We start from the raw sequence: 21,334 nt of genomic DNA, 5'->3' as shown, positions 1-21,334 counted from the left end.
TAGGACCCCCTTCTGTTCGGTATATACTTCTCAGAGGTACAGGCAAGCGTAGGAGGACTATGGCTGACCAAGTTCGCAGACGACTGCAAAATAGGGGCCATAATTGATTCTCTGGCTGATACAGACACCCTCCAGATGGGTTTCACTGAGATGGATACCTGGTTTCAAAATCATGGCCTCAAGCTAAATGCCAAAAAGTGCATAGTCATCCCCTTTGGAAAAAACAAAGTACCTGTGAACTACCACAAAGGTGGTAGTCCCCTAAATACAGAAAATATAATAAGGGATCTGGGGACCCAAGTAGATAGTAATCTCTCCTTTGATAATCATATTGCCAAGGTGGTTAGAAAATCCTTCTATGTGGCCCACCTAATCACAAAAGGGTTTGCATCTAGAACAAAAGAGGTTATTGTGCCTCTCTACTCATCACTCATTAGACCCATCATAGAATACAACGCCCCATTTGGGATGTACCTTACAAGACACCTGCAACAGCTGGAAAGGCCACAAAAGTACCTCACCAAGAGGATTACTGGCCTCAAACAGATGTCCTATGCAGCCTGACTCAAGAAACTCCAGCTGTACTCGGTTGCATACGCTTACTCAGAGGTGATCTCTGCCTGACATACAAGGCCATGTCCAACCCAGAATTGATGGACATACTCCACCTAAAAAAAAAAAATCCTGGAGAGCCACACGCTCTAGAGATATAAACCTCACCACAACGATAAATAGGACATGCTGGAGGGATAGATTCCTATCCCACAGACTCCCCATGCTTTGGAACAGGATTCCAATATACATCAGGCAGAGCCCCTCACTAACACTCTTCAAGAGAAACCTTGACAAGTGGATGGGAAACAGAAAATTTACCCCAGGGATCACTGCAGTGGCTCTACTGGACAGTGGCACAGGGAACTAATGACTCTGCTGGACAGAGGCAAAGGGAAATAATCTAAGGGGGTGGTGAAAGCCAACATATTCTGGCTAGGCTTATAAATGCCCTTGGGCAGATAGCCTAGTACTTACCTATGAACCTATGAACTGGCCTGAAGCCCATGTGCTTAAATGCACAGCCTTAGCTTAACCAAATTACATCAGGCTACTGACAAGCAATAATAAATGCAGTAGAATAAGTGCAATTGAGTCATTGTAGGAACAGGCAGCCACAGCAAATTATAGTAATACAGTTGGGATAGACATAAATACAGTGAAATGTTTTTGTTTATAGGTTACATGGGAAAGGAAGAAAGACGATAATGTCTGGTTTAGCAATGAAAGGTGGTGGGGTGGGGTGGGGTGGGGTGAGCCCACCATAATGATGATATCTGCCTACTCAGTAGAATAAGCTGATGAGATACAACTGGGAGGTATGTTCAAAATGAGATCTGTAGTAGGGGCGGCCAAGTCACATGTCAACAAATATTTGAACACAACAAGAGGGGAATCCTTACAACTCCAAGAGAACTGAAAACTTTTAACAAAACAAATGCAATACTGGAATAAGATACAAAATAGATGTGACCAAAGATTACCTAAAAAGCTTCAAATCAACATTAACTGCAGAGATGACTGATACTCAGAGCACTGCACAACAGAGAAACACTTCAGCTAACTAGAGATATTTGTAATTAAGAGAGCAATGCTGTGCCTCAGCTACGCACACTACTTAACTGCTGCTATTTACATGTTTCAAAGGAATTCTTTGGTAACCCTTGTTAATAGACCCTAGCCAAGAACTGTTAAAAGTACAACAGAACAGAATACGTATAACCAAGCAAATGTAATACTACAATAACATACAAAATACAAGTCATCAAAGCTTAAATACTGAGCTTCAAATCTATATTACATGCAGAGATGACTGATAATCAGAGCAATGCAGGCCACACAATTATCAGACAGATATACCTTATTGCCATATATATGTAAACAATGTCACATTTGCCTATTTCCTATACAACATGCAAAGCTGTTTGTGTGTGACAAGTCTGAAAGTAATAATCCACATTAATGCTGCATTATCTCATATTACATCAGTGTTTCTCTCCTGCCTTCATTTCACAGGATAACAGTACAGGCTAACAGCAAATAACATACTTCTCTGTGTTAGACGTACATATCTGTCTGATGTGTGTGTAGCACTGCAAAGTCATAACACAGTTAAACACTTTTCCAATTTCAACTTACTTGATATACATTTCTGTTCTTTGTCAGTATGGCACACTGTGTTTACACTCTTGCAGCTCAGTCATACCTCTCAACCTGTTAGAGCAAGACATATGGACAAAAGGACACATCAAAGGAGGCAAAGGCCAGAAAATAGTGACACTTTATAAATCTAGCTATAACACACTTAGTTGCTCTCAACTTTATAAATCTAGCTGTAACACACTTAGTTGCTAGCAAAGTAGGTTTTGCATTCACAGGAATACTCTGAAGGAAATGACATCTGACATTCAAATGTATGCTATTATGTTATGACTTCAGTCTTTACTGATTTGCCAGTGATTTGTCAGACAAAACCCAACTGTATGAGACACTGACTTCAAATATGAGGCAAACATGTGCTCAGTCTGCAAAAATCTGGACAGTTGAAAGGTATGAGTGCAGTATATAACATACAGTTCTACTCACACTTCTGTGCCAGTTATTTACTATGTACATACCCTATATAGGTCTGTTACACTTGTATGATAGGCATATGTATCATACTAGCATTCACAAGTGACATGAATATTTACAACATCCCAGGTAGCTGGTGTGGCAGTGTCACAGTTAGTATTGTACAATGGACACTCCAGTAGTAGTCATACGTGGGATGTCCTTTGCTGGGGTGACTCAGGGGCCAGAGCTATGATCTATGTCACTGCAGACAGAGCCAGCAGCAATGGCCATAGACAGCAATATGTCAGTCCAGCGAGTCTTGTTGAGACCTATTGTTTAACTTCCTATTACACTTTATTGCATCCTCCCTTCCGCATTCCATTACATACTTAATTGTTTGACATACATGTTGTAGTGCTGAAGAGGTTTCTCAGAATAATGCAAATGTTTAGGTTTGTGTAGTTGCAGTCTGTCTTTGTGTAGAAAGGCTCAGACCTGTTTTGCATAGGCAGCAGATTGCCTTTTGTAGGTAATGCTCATGAGCATGTGATGGTCTGTGTACCAAGTGGTGTCTCCCACTTGCTAATTGCATTCAGTACAGCTGTATTGTCTTTCCATTAGCCAATGCCATAGCAACACAGTACTATAATTAAGTCCTTCATGTGGCCCTTGCCTCTTTTCTTTCCTGTGAGGAGAACATTATGGATGTGTGGGAGCTACAGCTTCACAGAAGGTAGGTGGAAGTACCTCTTAGAACAAGAAATGTGAAGAAAGACCAACAAAATGGGGTACAAAGTTCCAGAATTAGGGACAGATTGTAAGTATTGCTACAGTTAGAAGGTTGCTAGATTAACAGGGATTGTCTGGACATGCATTTTCTGCATGATTTGAAGTGTGACAGTGATATGTATATGACATACCTCTCAACTGTTCAGATTTCCACAGAATGTCCAAAGATTTGCCTCTTATGTTTGGTCTGTTCCTCAGACAATTTCTGTTTTTGACAAATCATTAGGATAATCTGAAGATTGAACTCACTAAATGATGACATCTATTTGTGTTTCAGATTTCATATCCTTCAGAAAAGTTATGTTACAACAAACCCTGTAACACCAGCAACCTTTTTCAGTTTATAACACCATTATTTAAGATATGTCCCTACTTTTGGCCCCCTGTCCTCCAAGTATGTCAAGATTTGTCCAGATGTCTTGTAATAAGAGATTCAGTGGTACGGTATATCATTATTTAGTGACTTCACTCCTGATATCATCCCAGTGAGTTAGCAGAATCCCATAAATGTTATGAGGCAGTGACCATAAATATGGTCCCACACCCTGGGTATTCTCTGGAAATCTGTATAGTTGAGAGTTATGTATGTCTGACCATTGTTAACAGACTGTCAAGATTGTATAGCAGTGCAGTGTGTAAATGTTTGTTGGGCTGAGTAGGGAGAGGGGCAGATGTGAGTGTCATAGATCCTTTTCTATCTGACTGTGCAAGCTGCTACAGTTGCTGGTGGTCTATCAGCTGTATATGTTTGTAGGGGCAGACTGAGAAATGTCCTGTAATACCTCAGGATTCCAAGTACACTGTGACGTGGAGCAGTATATCTAGGAGTAGTCTGTGACTGGCAATCAGGACATGTTTGTTCAAACAGTCATTATACTCTAGAGTTCAGTTGGCTTACTGGTATGTTGCTGTGACTGTGGTGCAAATGGTTGTGAGCAGACAATTTCTCACCAATGTCTGTTTTTTCCTAGAGTTACATCCTTGTAGTGCATGATATATTTCCAAATGCATGAGTAATTTCCCAGAGCTGATTTGGGGTAGTGTTGTGCTGGTCTGACTGCAGTTCAGAAGGTGCTGGGTGAAATAATTGTCAGCTCTCAATGTTTTTTCCCTTCTGTTACATGATTGCAGCCATACCTCTAAACCGTCCAGATTTCTATAGACTGTCCAGATGTGTGGCTCATAATTTTGGTCTGTTCCACATAACTGTTGTGGATTTCTGACAAATCACTGGGATGATGTGAGCAATGACATCACTAAATGATGACAATCATTTGTGTTTCAGACCTGACATCTATCAGAAAATATATGTAAAAACAAACTGTGATACTCTAGAAACCTTCTAAGCTTATAACATTCATATTTCAAATATGTCGCTATTGTTTGGCCTTTATCCCCCCCCCCCACACTTTGTCAAGCTTTGTGCAGATGTCTTGTACTAAGAGGCTGAATATATATATATATATATATATATATATATATATATATATTCCGTTTTATAATCTGAAATACTGAAATATCGAATTTCAGTATCTCGAAACCATAAAGTCGAACACTTGAAATCCTGAAACCTCAAAATTGCAAAACACAAAATTGCGAACATAAACACACCATACACCACAAAACACATACACCATCCTACCCAAACTACAACAAATAAACAAAACACACATCAACACAAAAACACAAACCAACAAACCTACAGTACGCCCTCCACACCCCCCTACTTATATATACTAACTCCGAGATAGATAGCATCAAACAGAAAAAAATGGCAAACTTACTACTACATACTATACAGCACCCTCACACACACACACACACACACACACATCACAAATATACAAACACCACCACTTTCAACACTTAAACACTCATACTTTTACCTGCCTACCCTAAGCCACACATAAAACTTCCAAACACACTCACATACACACAAACAAATACCTAAAATCCTAACAAATTACTCACTTACCTTACATACTAGCCAAATCCACCCTCTAAACCGTACAAGCTGCACACACTACATCTCATGATAAATACTGGAACACCATAACTGTGAATTCAACATTTCTGGATTTGCGGTTATGGAGTTTCATGATTTAAAAATTTTGACTTTATGGTCTTGAGATACTGGAATTGAAAGGTGGCTGTGCTGGGGACTGGACAGCACGGGCAGGCTGCCCTTTGAGCTGCATCAGGTGGCCCTTGATCTGACTCAGTTGTCCATCTAACTCTGAGTGGATTGCACTGCCCACCAAACCCCAGAACATGTGGCAGGTGATGGGCTTATCTCCAAGCCCACACCCAGTAGGGGGACAGGCCCTGTCCCCTGAGGCAGTTCCACCCAAAGGTGGTGCAAGACCAATGGAGGAGGATGTTCTAGGTTAGGTCATAGATGTGCTAGGGCTCAGTACCACAGCCAGATAAGGCAGGACTAATCTACCTTCCTGAACATGCTATGGTGTAGAGGTTTTCCAATTTTTTTTTTTTTTTTTTTTTTAGCATTTGTTAACCGAGAAAGTTCGATTTAGAATGAAGCCAATTTTCAGTGGAAGCTTGGGGAGAAATGCTCCATATGTATGTCTTTGTAATGTGGGAGGAAACCAGAGCACCTGGAGGAAACCCACATAATCACAGGGAGGACATGCAGGCTATGCACAGAAGGCACCCTAGCCGAGAATCAAACTAGAGAACCTCTTGCTGTGAGGCGACAATGCTACCACTGCACCACTGCGCCGTCCAAATATATATTGGTTAGTCATGAACAAAAAAATTCCATATTAGTTATAACAGCATGCATGGGTGTTTAAATTAACCCAAAACAATAGATTTGAAACAGTTGCATAGCAAACAGAACACATGCATAAATGGAACAACAGTAAGCATTGTAACAGCATGCCAGTTAGATTGACAGCAACAGGCCACTAACAATGGTATTTGAACAAGGTATGTCAATATGAAACCAATGAAATATATGAGCAATAATAGAACACATGTCCCAACAACAGGTTTTGAGAACATACTCGTAGTATATAAATAATAATTATTGATACAGATAAGGTGTGGGGGGAAAGAAAAAAGTCCATTAAGAACTGTATAGGCTTCTATTTTTCTGAACAGTACTGCTCAATACTCTACAGGTCTGTCCTCACATTACATCTACCTATGGCCCATACCTTCTGTAGCACATATATACCTGTTAAACTGTCAACCTGGAATGGTATGGTGCAAACTGTAACAACTCTGGGTACATGACTAGAGGAGACTTGTACATGTCAGGATTACATATATGATAAAGAAGGGGTACTCAACACTGATGTTGTGTGAATGTGCTACTGGCATACTTCACCTGGATTCCTATCTGTGTCAGAGGTTATTGGCAGCAGTGACCACTAGCCATGACAGTGTGTCACTTGAGAGACAGGTATTGGGAAGAGTGCATGACAGTGTATTAGTAGACTCTTCATACAGCTACTACAAACATTTCTTTACCTGTAAGACCTGTGGAGGAAATATCTAACATTACCTTACTGTTTTTACAAATATTCAAGATTTCATGGTTGGATATATGCACACATCTCAGTACCACTCCCTACATACAAACTGTGTCTGGGTGTACAAAAATGAACAACAACGCTATTTCTCATCACACTGAGCTACTGGGGAACTGTTGTCTCTTGTTTGCCTTATTTCTGCCTAATACTCTATGGGTTAGACAGTCTGACCTTGTAATCCTGAGATTCATGCATGCCAGATAGTTAGTGTACTGTGTATTAATCCTTTGAAATAATACAATCTGGAAAGCAAAGGTTAACACAAGTCAGTTCTGCAGGGGACACACTATAAGGCATTACGCACTACTATTCAGGGTTCAAATCTTAGTGATTAACATATTTCATATTTCATTTATATACTGTTTTATAGCTCCATAATCTACTTTTTTGCATAATAGTTTGGTTCTCAGAACAACCTCAGCTAATGCATGCTGTCAAAGCCATATTTGCTGTGCAGAATCTGTCCACATTCTATTTCTACAACAACATACCAGAGTAAACACAACAGTTTGTGGTATAAGTCTTTATTTTAGTAGTATGACACAGTGTTTTACTACTGCATATCCTGTAGATCAATATTATTTTACCAGACTTTAGTTATTCAGTAGACTCATAACACACTATACCTACTGGCAGTAAACAATATACTCTTTCTTATTTATTTCACTATATACTGCAAGATAGATCTGTACTCACCAGCCTGTCGGTGCAGCCTTGACAGTCTGTCAGTATGGGTCTGCACATTACTAGCCCTCTCCGCTGCAGTTGTAGGGGAAAAAACAAATGCCATGCATACCTGTCTATCACATACTCAGGCTAGAATTTGGTACAGCTATAGATGGGATACTTACAAACTACTGAACCATTCCGTGCCCAAGCATCTTGGATCCAAAGGGCCAAGAGCCCCAGTTTCCTATGCTTCAGGTTGGCATAACGATGCCGTACTTGCTAACCAGTTTGGAGTATTCCAGTAGCACTGGTGAGATCATGTGACAGATGGTCCCAGGCCTCTGCTTTGTACTGTGAGCCCCAGTACTGGCCCTGCAGCAGTCTGTCATCATGGTGTTTGATGAGGAGTCGAGCCACAACCCTGGACTCCAGAATGACCCAGCACTGCTCCTAAAAGCACGCTCCCTCTCCAACTCCAGACATGGTTCCTGCACAGATCAAACTACAACAGGTTCTGGCTGTATTCCCACCTGTGCAGTTTAAATAAGGCCATATTCATTGGACCATTTTGAAAATGTTGAGCATAGCTTAGTGGTGCTCAACTCCTCTAAGCTGAGTTGAGCAGTGCTTAAAGAAGAAAATGCTGAGCAGTGGTTAGCAGTGCACAAATCTGCTTAGCTGAGTTGACTCCTGCTTAGAATTAATGTCTAAGAAATGCTCAAACTGGCTGAGCAGAGCTTAGCAGTGCTAAGCATTGCCTGGTTTTCATTTAATAGTAAATATCAGAATTGTAAATTAATTATCATTACTGACATATTATTAAGTGTATATGATTTACTCTACATGCCGTCCCCATAAGTGCTTTCATAAATTTACCTTGGGGTGTGACTATACTGTATGGGACACTTGTGTATACATGGGTGATTTCACATGTTATATGCACTGACACTTCCATTTTGAAACAGCTACACTACTCTGGTTAACAAATATCAATTACTACATAATTTACAAAAATAATAATAATTTTAACAATGCTTTCCAATGTAAAAATAAAGGGCCTGTCTTGGTACTCGAACCGTGAACTACTGCATGCAAAGCTAGAACTCTAACCACTTCTCTATCTTGCCTATGAAGATTTTAGCTATACATTTGTATTTGGCTCCTATGAGATATTTAAGCAATGCTGGGCAGAGGGCTGAAACACGTAAACCAGCTCAGCTATGCTTAAACTTAACTTATAGTGAAAAAAAAAATTAATAAAAGCACTATAATTACATTTATTAATACTAATAGTAATTCATATTTGGTAAGACACTACTTGTTATTCAATCAACTCTCTAAGTTTGTATGAGCAATATCAGGCTTGAGGTCACTACATAAGGGCATACATTTGAATGTCAGACTTCTAATCCTTCTGAAAATGTTATGCTAATACAAACCCCATTGCTCTATCAACTTTCTAAGTTTGTAAGAGCAATATTTAAAATCTGCCCCTATTTGTCTGCCGATCATTTTAGGCTTTGTCCAGATTTTTGCTCTAAGAGGTTGAGAGGTATGCCCCCATCATTTTAGGGTTTGTCCAGATTTTTTGCCTTAAGAGGTTGAGACGTATAAATACAAAAGTGCTGTACAGCACTTTTGCAATACAGAGGGTGTGGTGACAGTAGTTGCCCCACACTGCCTGCATTGCTTCCCATTTAAAATCCTGCTTTTAGTGTCTCTAGAGACTGAAAGCATTTAAAAAGTGCTGTATGGCATTTTGACAATGCAGGGTGTGTGTGGCAGTACCTGTCACATACCCCCTACATTGCTACCCGTTTAACATCCTGCTTTCAATGTCCATGGACACTGAAAGCATTTAGAAAGTGCCATATGGCACTTTGACAATGCAGATGGTGTGTGACAGTTACTACCACACACACCCTGAATTGCTTCCCATTTAAAATCCTCTTTCAGTGTCCATGGACAATGGAAGCATTTAGAAAGGGTCGTACACAACTTACAGATTGCAGGGGGAATGTTGGATCTGCGAGCACTACTGAAACACACCCCCTGCTCTCATTCAGTGTTCATTTCTGCAGAGCCATTCTCAGTAGTGTGCCTTCATTAATATGAATGGAGCTCTGCTGTTAAGGCTATGCAGACACAGAAACCATTCACTCCGTGTAGGAATAACATGATTCCTACATGGAGTTAATTGAATCCTGGGGACTAAGTATCACTTAATGCTTAAATTATCAATTATTCCAGGAGTTTTGTGGTCTGATACAAAAAGTTGCTGATGTAGTTCTTTAACTGCAATATTTGCATCCCATTTTATAATGTTCTCACAAACATCATCAATAATATAAAAAAACACATTTCAAAAAATCTACTGCCAATCATTAGTGGATCGGAGTTCCGCTGTGGCGACCATTAACTGGGAAAAGCCTAAAAGACAAACAACATTACATACTAAATTGTGTGTGCATACATTTTTATTACAATCTTTCCTTTTTATTGCTTATCTATGTTCTCTAATCCTACCTGATAATTATCAAGTTGCTTAGTCCAGATATAAACTATGGCAGGCTAATGCATGCTGAGTCGTTAATCATTCCATTCCTTTCATTGCACAACATACTAAGCACGTAGTGAGATATATGTAATTCTTACCACTGCCATGTGCTGGGAAGCAATGCAGATGAGAAAACCTCCTTACAACATCTGATAAACAGTGTATAGTACTTCTGAACCATACCTGTGGCATTTTATGGAAAAGAAGTACTTCAGGAATGGCATAATAATCATGTTATTTTTAATTGGGTAGACAACTCACTGTACACAGTTTGTTTTGAGTGGTGACTTGGGAGTAATGCCTAGTTAAGAAACTTGCTCAAAGTCACACAAGTAGCATATGAGGTCTGAGTGAATCAAATACTATCCCACAGGAATTACAGCTCATGACCTTAACCTATTCACTGCTTGTCAAGTGTTTAACAGTTTGGGCTCTCAGACCTCAAACTCATGTATCTGTTCACTGGAGTCTGTCCCATTTTACCTTCCTCATGCCATTGTGTTCTAAGAGATTTATGATGTGGTGCTCAAAAGCATTTATTAACCTGATCTTGTGTATTTGACAAGCTATGCAGATAATTGCACATGTTTATGAATATTTCCAAACTGGTTTCCATACACAAATGCACTAGTTACTTGCATGTTCATTTAATTAGCAAATAAGAATGACAAGATTGTAATGGACAGTTACACTGACCTTGGGATTCAATAATCTGTTTTTTTTCCATGCAGGAACAGTATAGCCATTCCTGCACGGAATATGACCGCCAAGCGATCCATTAAACTACTGTTTTGACGTGGATGTGCCTGCCTACACTATTCCTGCATAGACACCACTCCCTAATCCTAATTACCTCATTTGCTAGTGAAAGCCATGCAAATGAGGTGAATTAGCGATTCAGCAAGCAGGCAGGCATCTGTACAAAAATAGTGTTAGTTGCAGAAATGTATTCTGCTACTAGTCGAATACACTTCTGCAAAAATTCAAATGGAGGCATGACAGCTCAAATAAAAGCATGTATTATAATCTTTAGGAATGCCAATGGCCAAATATATGGTCACTGGCATGGAAAAGTGTTTCATTTTTCTAAAAATAAAAAATTTTTTTTTGGCCGATCTCGACCATTTAAGCATAGGGCAGTGGCATGCAAACGGGATTATGCTGAAAAAGAAAATGTGAAAACACAATTTTAAGGGAAATCTGCATTTTGCCATTATAGTCTATGGCATGCAGAATCAAAACTATACCTGGGAACAGTGGTTGCTAAGGGGAAAGGCTCTGGTGTAATGCAGTAACTAAGGACTAAGGCAGTGAGGTATGCAAATGAGGGGAAATTTACTGAATCACAAAAATATTCTAAGTGCCAAACTGTACCTAACCGTGTAGGTGCTACAACATGATTGTGTAGGCAGAAGAAGCAGCTGACAATAGAAAAGGCTATGGCATGCTTGCTGTAAGCACATTTGAGCTCCATGGCTCCCAGATAAGCTTAGCTAAGCACAACTAAGCAAGGGGGTGTGTGAGGCTGTATTCCATGAAATGAAGAGTGTGTTCACATCCAGGGTGGGCCATTTCTCACTGTTTACATTAGCTAAATGGGTTTGTGCAGCTCACACTGGGTCTAAAAAAAAAAAAAAAAAAAAAGAAAGAAAACAGAAATAGCAGGACTGTTTACATTTGGGCACTGGGTTTGCACGGCGTGCCTTAGGGCTTAAATGGGTTGGAAATGGGAAGGGGAAAAAGAAAAAAGGAAAATAGAATTAAAGCAATCAAGTACAAATAACATAGCTGGCAGCTGGAATGCATCATAGTCAGCCAATCATACAGGCAGCATCTGCAGCACAACTGTATAAACTATGGAAACACCTTATAGTCTGTTTTTTTCCCACAAACTCTGCACTATTGGTGTACACATGTGGGGGAATTTTAACGCAAAAAATGTTAGGAGCTGCCATTGCTTTGATCCATCAGTATGGGCTAAAGGCTGAGGGTGGTGAGGAGGATAATTCTGACAACTGCCACAGACCAAGGAGGAGGAGGAGAAGAGTGTTCAGACCCAGGGTAACTTACCAGGGACTACATGATCTGGAGATAGTAGAGTGCTACAGGGTAGACAGAGACATACTGCAGCAAATCATCGAGCAGTGCCAGCCTCAACTCAGACCCAGAGCCAACAGAGGGGAACCCAGCCCAGTGGATACCAAGGTATGTGTAGCCTTAAGAATACTAGCTACAGGTACTTTCCAAAGACCTACTGGGGACATCATGGGGGTCTCACATGCATCTGCATCCAGAGTACTCCACCACTTCCTAGATGCCATCCTACCACATCCTGGTGAACACATTTACTTCCCCAACACCTGTGAGGAGAGGACCAGCAATATGCGTCTCTTCCACCATGTAGCAGAATAGTCAGAGGTACTGAGTGTGATAGACTGCACACGCATCCACATAAAAGCACCACCCGGTGAACAGGGTAGGGTCTACATAAACTGCAAGGGCTTCCCCTCCATTAACTGCCAGGTTGTGTGCAATGCCCAGGGCATTATCATGAATGTGTGTGCTGGCAGCCCTCTAAGCTATTACAACACCCACATCTGGTATTCATCACAGCTGTACCAGGTATTTGTCAGTGGGGACATCCCGTATGGCCATCTGGTGGGGGATGCTAGCTATGCACTAGAGCTGTGGATGATGACACCCATCAGAAATGCACATACACCCACTCAAGAACACCATAATGAGGCACACACAGAAACCAGGATCATTATAGAGCATGCGTTTGGGATGCTCAAGTCATGGTTCCACTGCCTTGGCATATCTGGTGGAGCCTTGCAGTACTCTCCAGCCACATGTGCACACATGTTCTTAGTATGTGCCATGCTACACAATATGATCCTGTGGAAACAGCATCAGAAGGAACAGCACGGGGAAGGGCCACATAACCCACCACCAATGTTAAGGTCCCCATAGGCACAGAGGGAATCAGAGGAGGAGGCCTCTGAGCCTGCTCCTGCAGGCAGACAGAGGTGTGCCCAGTATGCTCAGGCCTTGGCAAAGAGGCAACACATAGCACTGACACTGACACTGTAGGGACCCAGGGACTGACACCTCTCTCTGACTTGCACACAGAGTAAAATGGATGATGCACACATCACATTAACTGTAACTTACCATGTATAGGCAGTGTACTGTGTGCATCCAACATCATCAGCTCTCAAGCACCATCCTCACAACTGCTGCAGGCACAAGGGAAGTCAGTCTTCTTAACAATAAATGGATGGATTAGTATGTTTTGGTAGCATATCTATGGTAATGCTGCATGCTTTCAAGGGAATGGGGTGGCCTACTGGGATAGCAGCAGACAACTGACAGCTATTTGGGACACCAGGAAATGTCTTCCCAATACTTGCCTTCCCACACTATGCAGTAGTACCCAAGGTGGCAAATCCCACTGCAGTATATGTGTGGGGCCAACTAACTGGGGGGTCATAGGTCACAGGCATGGATGTCAGTGTGGGGGTCCCATACCCACCCCTCAGACCCACACAGCAAATCAGCTGTAGAAAACCAGAGAGAAATGTCTGGCAAAGGCCCACAAATGGCGGCAATGTTGAATTATCCCCCTACAGACTCACACAGTGATAGTACAGCATGTCTCGCAGTTGCAGTAAGGGTATGAAGGGTAAGAAGTCTGAAACTCAAATGTATGCCATTACACTCTGACATGTGGTCTTTACTGATATGGCTCTAGTCTCCAAGACAGGGCACAATAGTATGGTAAATGGAACCAAAATGTAAAGCAAATATCAGCACAGTCTGTGCAAATGTGTACAGTTGACAGGTGTGCCCCCCGTATACCCACAGAAATGCAGTAACATGTATGTTTGCAGGGAAATAGCAGCATAGCAAACATTGGTAGGGCTGTCCCAATGCACATGAAAAATTTTGAATGGCCACAATATGGAGGGTTCAATGAACTATGTGTATGTGTGGTTAATAATGTCAGGATCTGGCCAGCACTTTCTCCTGGCTGTCTTGTAGTGCCCTAGGTGCAGTGCTGTCTTTGACAGGGCCATGTGCAGATAACTGCAGTGCCAACTATTATGCATGTCAGTGACACCTACTGCTCTGCCACTGACATACCTGGACATCACAGTGCTATGTGGAATATACTATACATATAATGGACTTCTTGAAGGCTGTGTAACTGACGTACTAAGGCTTTTGTGAATATAGTGCTTTTTGGTACTGTTGCCAGTGGTTATTTTTAATAATTCTTTTTTTATGTTTGCTTTTACATATAATGGATATGCCTTCACAGTAGAATTCACTCTGTACCCACACCCATAACTACCAACCTCTGATAGCAAGACGTCTGGATAAGGGCAGAAATAAAAGTGGAACAAAGGCACAATGATAGGCATGTGTTGTAAATATCATCCTTACATACTGAGAAAGTTGATAGAGTGAGGGGTTTGCAGTAGCAGGAATTGTCTGAAGGTTATGTAGTCTGAAACTGTAATGTCTGTCATTATTTTGTAACATCACTCTTCAATTATATGTAACTAACTTGCCATAAAAACACAAGTTTACATAGACTGGATGAAACCTCTAGCAAAACACCTGGACAATCTGCCAAAAAATGTACAGGTGAGATGTATGGCCACACCAGGATATGACATCTCAGGTTAGAAAGATAGCACACAAGAAGGAGATCACCATCCAATATATCACCAAGTTGCTGGACTGTTTACACAGCACATCATCACTCAACTGTCTGTAGCCCCACCTCACAACTGGCATTTTTGGGCAAGAATGTACATAGATAGCCTCATAATATTGGTCTAGGCATCATACAACTAGTTTTCTCTGATAAAGCACTGTGATGATCTAAGGATGCATGCCACTAGGTAATGACACAATGCATTGTAGTGTCAGACTACAGATATGTCAGAAAAAATGTCTGCTAAACAAACCCAGTACCCCGAGGAAATTGCTGTTTACTCCTGAGAGGTATGGCTGTAGCACATAAAACCCTGGATGGGACTACACTTATCTCTGGAATAGAGTCCCACTCTAACTGTAGAAGGTCACACAGGGCATGCTCCTACACTTAGAGAATCACAGGACATGTTGGAACCCACATCAGACTATATGACTGTGTTGAGTATATACGTCTGTGCATACAGACAGCTGTGTACACCTTAACTGTCCCTACACACAAACACATCAGACAAGATTACCCTCAGCTAGCTGTAGGTGGCCCATATGTGATATATCTGCATCTAACCAAACTTGCAATAAGAGCCACACAAAACCAAGTAAAATGAAAAAGTAGAATCCAGTCTGGCAGCAAAAGAAAACCTTTTAATTAAAATAATCCAAAGTACAATAAATAAAAAGCAATAATCCAGGTAAGTGCTTTCATTTGTCAAACTGACAAACTTCTTCTGACAATAAGAAACATCACTTCCTAATGTTAAAACAATTTGAAATTCCCTCCTTTTAATACTATTGGTCCATTTCGCAAAAAACATGATGTCAGCAAATTGACAGCAAATTCACCCCCCACCTTAGACACACAAGGCAGAAGCATATCTAAAAGATGTAGTCATATAAATAAGCTGAATATACCTCAGATAATTGCATTGTAAAACCTTAAGAATATAATAAACAACCCAAACACTGAGAGTATGTGTAATACCTACATAAATAATTATAAATGCAAAATAATGAACAATTATGACCACAATATGCTGAACGCACGCATAGTTTGGCAGTGTATAAATGTATATGTTTTATGTATGAAATACAAGTATAATGAATGATAAAAGTAAAATACTACTAATAATAGAAAATGTAATAGTAAATATAACAAGGTATAATAGCCAATATGAATACTGATGATGGAAAAATAAACAGAATAAATTATCTCTCCAAAGATTTTAATTTTAATATGCTGTTAAGGGAAAGAGACTCATTCAGGCCTGGCCAAAAATGTGCGCACAGGCAAATTTGCCACCCTAATTCCATTTTTTTCTAAGTGGGCTGGCCATGCTCCCCCTATCATTGTTTTTTTTTAAATATCTAAAACAATGAATTTGAACTGATGCGTGGGGTTTAAGAAAATGTGTTTTGCTAAAGCATTATTTTCAACTTTGTCTCTAATAGCTCTAAGATGTTCACCCATCCTTTCTTTCAATTTCCTTTCTGTTTGTCCCATATAAAATGACACTCAATGGGTACACATAGCACAATAAACAACCTTTTCAGAAAAACAACAAAATCTACCCATGATCTTTATATATTGCCCATTTACAAGAACCCCACAGGTTTTTAAAATAAGGTTACAAAATTTACATCGACCACATTTATACATGTAGCCTTGACAGTTGTTATTGAAAGTAGTCTCAAAACATTTCTTGAGGTTGTAACCTTTTTTGTACACAATGGGGGAATGTATATCTAATTTATTCCTGAGCAAAGAATCATTCAACAAAAAAGCCCAATTTTTCTCTAAAATAGATCTAATAGCAAAGCTATCGGAAGTAAAGGTGGTAACAAAACTACACTTAAAATTGCGATTAATAGTATTATTGTTATTAGTGGAAGTAACCAGATTGTTCTCTGCGTCAGGTATTGTTGAATGTTCATTATCATTATTGATTGGAATAAAAATATCAGGGTTTGTTTCTTGCACAATGGTTTCATTTGTTAACAAGGGTTTAAAGTGACCAATCCTTCTCTTGGTGCGAACCTCCTGTATAACATCATCCACCAAAGAAATTGGGTAACCTCTGTGTAAAGACATGGTTTTTAGAAGTTCACATTCAGATATGAAGTCATCCCATTTAGTGATCATTCTAGCTGCCCTCACGAATTGTCCCTTTTTGACAGCTCGTTTCTGTGTATGTGGATGGCAGCTTTCATAGTGCAAAAAACTATTACTGTAGGTTTCCTTGCAGAAGATTTTTGATATAAAGGAATTAGTTTCATAATCTTTTCTCAATAGAACATCTAAGTAAGAAAGCTGGTTAAAATCCTTAACAGCTGTAAATTTTAAAAAAGAAGTAGTTTGATTAATGTAATTCACAAAGTCATCAATTAATGTACTTCCACCATTCCACAAAATAAATATATTATCTAAAAAGCATAGGTATATCTTACAATACTGAAAAAATGTAGATGGAAAAATGTATTGTTCTTCCCATACACACATGACTATATTTGCGTATAGGCCTCCGCACGGAGAACCCATAGCTACTCCCTCATTCTTTAAGAATAATTTATCGTTGAACATTATAAAGTTGTTTTTAAGTACAATGTCCAGCAGTTGTTCATACAGGTTGATTTTACTTTGTGTGAAGCCCCTTTTAGTCAGGAAATTATTTACCCATTAGATACCAGTCCCACATGGTATGACAGAATAAAAATCCTTTGCATCCACAGTAATTAATATATCTGTTTTATCAAAATGGGCCTGTTATATCCTGGTCAGAAAGTCCCAAGATTCTTTGCACAAGTGAGATTCTGCCATAACAAACTGTTTTAATTTTCCATCCAAGTATTTGGCTATAGGATTAGTTATCGAACCTTGTGCATTGACAGTGGGTCTCATAGGTGGTTTTATAATATTCTTGTGGATTTTAGGGACTCCAAACAGGACAGGTGTCCTGGGATGTATTACAGTCATGTAATTTAACTCATCCATATCAATACTACTCTCAATAAAAAGATCATACAAAATGCCCCTTATACGCCTATGTGCTCCATTCATTTCATTTATGGAACGTGGGCTATAAGTATGACTGGTTAAAGTTTCTTCCATGTTATGTAAGTAATCACTTTTATTAAAAATAATTATTGCTTTTTATTTATTGTACTTTGGATTATTTTAATTAAAAGGTTTTCTTTTGCTGCCAGACTGGATTCTACTTTTTCATTTTAATTAATATATCTGCATCTGTTGTGTGTGATAGACAGACATATATATGGACAATAGATAACATATGTCAAGCATACACACATATAGATGTGGGAAAGTGAGAGACAGACAGTGATACAGAGAGAGACACAGGGGAACACAGACATAATGAGTCACACACACAGATACCCTGAATGGCATACAGTGATGTCCTGCTGTGGACAGTGGCATACCAGTTCTAAAAAGTTGCATGTGCCAGTGCATGTGTGAGTGTGTGTGTGTGTGTGTGTGTGTGTGTGTGTGTGTGTGTGTGTGTGTGTGTGTGTGTGTGTGTGTGTGTGTGTGTGTGTGTGTGTGTGTGTGTGTGTGTGTGTGTGTGTGTGTGTGTGTGTGTGTGTCCATAGGTGTAAGTATTATGAGACTGTTTACACTCTGCACACTTCACATTGCCCTACTTCACAAGATCTGCTGCTGTCATTCACCTTAGAATTACCATTGGGTACCTATCACCCCTATAAGCTCTGTAGCACATGTGATAACTGAATAACACTGTAGTACAAACAACTAGATAGGTAGGGATTCTAATCTCAATACTGTCAACTGTGTGTGTGTGTGTGTGTGTGTGTGTGTGTGTGTGTGTGTGTGTGTGTGTGTGTGTGTGTGTGTGTGTGTGTGTGTGTGCGTGTGCGTGTATATCACCCTGTACACTTTCCATCACCCTACATTGCAAGGCCTGCTGATGTCATTCACCTTTGAAGTACCTTGGGACAAGGTGAAATCATATAAGCTCTGTGGTGCATCTGATAAATGTGTAACACTATAGTAGAAATAACTAGATAGGCAGGGGTTCTAATTTCAATACTGGCAACTGTTTCTGTGTATGTTTGGGTGAGAATCATATCCTTTGTGGGTTATACCATTTTGATGTGTGTACCATCCACGCCTTTTTAAAACCTCCCAATGGCATTACTTTATATAGCATGTTAATGGCATCTGCCTCACATGCAGCATGTTAAACCAGTGTACAGGCCATTCCAGTCATCTCTACAGATGTCTATGGAATATACAGATGTTTGCAACTTATATGTGTTATGTGTCCCCTAACAATGAACATGTATGTGATATTGCTGCCAAATAGGTCACAGTTAGTGTATGACACACATGCCAGCATCAGATATCATACCTGACTGAAACATCATACTGATACAATGTCTATTACCCTATCACTTGTCCAGGCAAGTATGAGCAATAGATGACTCCGGTTGCTATTTCTGGTGGGTTATCTCACCATCCATGAAAGCATTCACAACATTACGTGTTGTAAGAGGTAGTGGGTTATGTCCCATGCATATAATCTATGTGGGGCATGTCATGTGTATGTAGCACTATAGTACATTAAAGTGGATATGTAGCTTTACTAATCTATATATTGCCAACTGTGTTTGTGTTACTGTGTGCACACCCCCTGTGTCAGTCTTTACTGTGTGTATGAGAAGGATATACAAACCTGGTAAATGTACATATAAAGCTGTACCTTGGCTATGAAATGGTCAGTGTATTTCCACTCTCCCATAGTCCATGTTGGTAATGTCTGCAGGGCCTCAGCCTGCAGACACACAGACACCTGGAACACAAACAGAATACAGCATGGCAGACTACATTCAGTCAGGGTTACTAACAGTAATAATGCATCATGACTAATATGGTACATACACCTTTATGTGTGCCCATAACCAATGCAAGCAGACAGCACCTTACACAGTATTACATAGCTACATTGTACTACATTCACTCTGTGCATCAGACCCATATTAGCATGTCTCTTCATTGATGGTATGGATGACAGGGATGTGGAACAGGTATCATCATATGCACAGAGTATGGCGTGGGTTTGCCAGAGGCCTAGGCTTGGCCATACGGTTGACATCATGTGTGTGTGTGTGTGTGTGTGTGTGTGTGTGTGTGTGTGTGTGTGTGTGTGTGTGTGTGTGTGTGTGTGTGTCTGTGTCTGTGTGTGTATGTGTGTTTGGAGGGATATCCTATAGATAGGCTGTGTAGAGATGCTGTGTGTTTTTGGAGGTGAACTGCCTGTGATACAGATATGTGTGTATGTATGTACACAGTCACACCATGTGGCTGCCCTACACAGGGGTATGTTGGACAGCTGTGGACCATACATGGCAGGGTGTCCAGTTCACCATTTCCGGCCATGGACATGGGAACCGGTCCTGCCAGGAGTCTCACTGGCACCACCAGGCCCAAGGCCAGATGCAGTACTGCTTCCTGATGGTGACTGCTGTCTGCTGGATCTGTGTCCCTGATGGAACCAGCAAGGACCACATGCCTATGGTCTACTCTGTTGTGATGTGGAATGCAACCCACCTATGGTAGTGCTGGTGTCACTGCCACTATGGGATTGTGAAGGTGCACAGTCCCGTAGATTCTCAGCTGATGTTCATGTTAAACTACGTCCACATGATCAACGTCCATCTCCAAAAACACTGTCTAGTACAAACATGCCATGGTCAAGGATTGCCAAGGTCTAATCCTACCATCTATTCATGACCTCAGTATTTTGATGTGTGGCCTCAACAAGGTCATATATGTTGCCACATAAGTCAGGAAGACTTGCATCCAACACCCTGAGTATTTGTCTGGTGTTGCATTCACTACATACCTGTGCATCCATGACAGCCCAAAATATGCATCTGGTGACACCTGCTGTGGCACTTGCGACAACAGCTTGACAAACAGCAGTCCTTCTGAGAACACCTCTGTCCATCCGCCTGTGTGGACCTCACTTTCACTCTGGCTATGACCAGTGCCTACACTCACACCTGCCATAGTCACCACACTAGCCTTTTCCATGCCACCACCTGCCCACTGTCCATCATCTGTGGCTGCTGGGGACGGGGTATGTGCAGGCATTGTGACTGTGTGTGGGGACATTGTGGATGACTGTAGGATGCTAACCGATGGCACAGATTCAGCTCCTGACAACCCCACCTGTGCCTGACTATGACCATCATCATTATCAGAGTCTGCAGAGACACTGACATCATATTCCGAGTGAGAGGGACCATGACCACCATGTCCACCTGTGGGGGGAAGACAACATATGTAAATTAATACCTGCACTACAACATTTACTGCTACATACACACACACACACACACACACACACACACACACACACACACACACACACACACACACACACACACAGAC

This window comes from Protopterus annectens, chromosome 12.part0, assembly GCF_019279795.1.
Source record: "Protopterus annectens isolate FY-2018-M chromosome 12.part0, PAN1.0, whole genome shotgun sequence".
NCBI classification, from domain to species: domain Eukaryota; kingdom Metazoa; phylum Chordata; order Ceratodontiformes; family Protopteridae; genus Protopterus; species Protopterus annectens.
This window is presented reverse-complemented; position numbering follows the sequence as displayed.